This window comes from Cervus elaphus, chromosome 21 (assembly GCF_910594005.1).
Source record: "Cervus elaphus chromosome 21, mCerEla1.1, whole genome shotgun sequence".
Classification (NCBI taxonomy): Eukaryota; Metazoa; Chordata; class Mammalia; order Artiodactyla; family Cervidae; genus Cervus; species Cervus elaphus.
The window spans coordinates 33,043,362-33,044,820 of NC_057835.1; the positions used below are offsets into that span (position 1 = coordinate 33,043,362).

The 1,459-nt window shown below is 32.8% G+C and overlaps 1 non-coding gene across 1 annotated transcript; it reads left to right on the top strand.

The window, feature by feature from the left end:
- Window positions 1-778: 778 nt before the first annotated feature.
- Window positions 779-850, top strand: TRNAC-GCA. Its single transcript has one exon. It is a non-coding gene; the product is annotated as a tRNA-Cys (tRNA).
- The last annotated feature ends 609 nt before the right edge of the window (window positions 851-1,459 follow it).

The following is a 1,459-nucleotide window of genomic DNA, read 5'->3' on the forward strand; positions in this document are numbered from 1 at the left end:
ATTGCTAATAAAAATGAGACATTTTAGGTATAAACCTGCTAAAACATTTATAGGACCTGAATGCTGAAAACTACACAACACTCATGAAAGAAATCAAAGATTCAAATAATGGAGAGCTAGACCATGTTTATGAAGTAGAAAACTAAACATCATAAACATGTCAGTAATCCCCAAATTCACATAAAGATTCAGTGTAATTCCTACCAATATCTGAGCAAGAGTGTTTGTGGATATAGAGATTTTTCTAAAATTTATATAGGAAGGCATAGGAATTAGAGTAGCTAAAACCATTTTGAATAAGAAAAATAAAGTGGGAGGAATCAGTTGACCTGATTTTAAGACTTGTTATTAGCCATAGTAATTAAGACTATATTTGTGTTGGTGGAGGAATAGACACATAGAATAAGGGAAGAGAATAGAAAACCCAGAAATAGACCCACATAAATATGTCCAGCTGATTTTTGACAGAGATGCAAAAGCAACTCAAAGGAAGAAAGCTATCAATAAATGTGCTAGAACAAATGAACAATGGATAAACCAAAACCAAAAAAAAAAAAGCTACCTCAACCTAAATTTCACACTTTATACAAAACTTAATTCACAAGCATCATGAAATTTAATATATAATCTATAAAGCCATAAATACAAAAAATTGGAAAATATTTTTGTGGGTTAGAGCTAGACAGTTTGTAGACCGATACCAAGGCACAATCTGAAAAGGAAAAAATGATAAACTGGATTTCATCAAACATAAATACTTATGTTCTGTGAAAGGGCTTCCCTGGTGGCTCAGACGGTAAAGCGTCTGTCTGCAATGCAGGAGACCCAGGTTCAATCCCTGGGTTGGGAAATCTTGTTAAGAGGATGAAACAATAAGCAAGATATGGGAAGAAATATCTGCAAACCACATATCCAACAAAAGACAACTATCTAGAATATATGAAGAACTCTCAAAACTCAACAGTAAATGAAAAAATAATCTAAATAAAAAATATAGTCAAAACACATGAATAGACTTTTCACCAAAGAAGTTATACAGCTAGAATATTAGCACATGAAAAGACATTCAAAATCACTTGCCACTAAATAAATGCAAATTAAACCCAATGTGAGCTATCACTATACACTCATTGGAATGGATACATAAGAAATGGTGACAATACTAATCAATAGAAAGGATGTGGAGAGCTGAAGAAAGATTGCTGGAGATAACATAAAATTGCAAATTGCATAGCCATTCTAGGAAACAGATTGGCAGCTTCTTAAGAAAAAAAACTAAACATGTAAATACAATACAACCCAGCAATTGTAATTCTGAATGAAGACTACATTCACACAAACACCTGTAATGAAGGTTTATAGCAACTTCATTCTTCATAGCCCAAACTGCAAGTAATCTGGAAGTCCTTCAAAGTGACTGGTTAAACTCACTGTAGTTTATCTGCATCATAGAAGACCA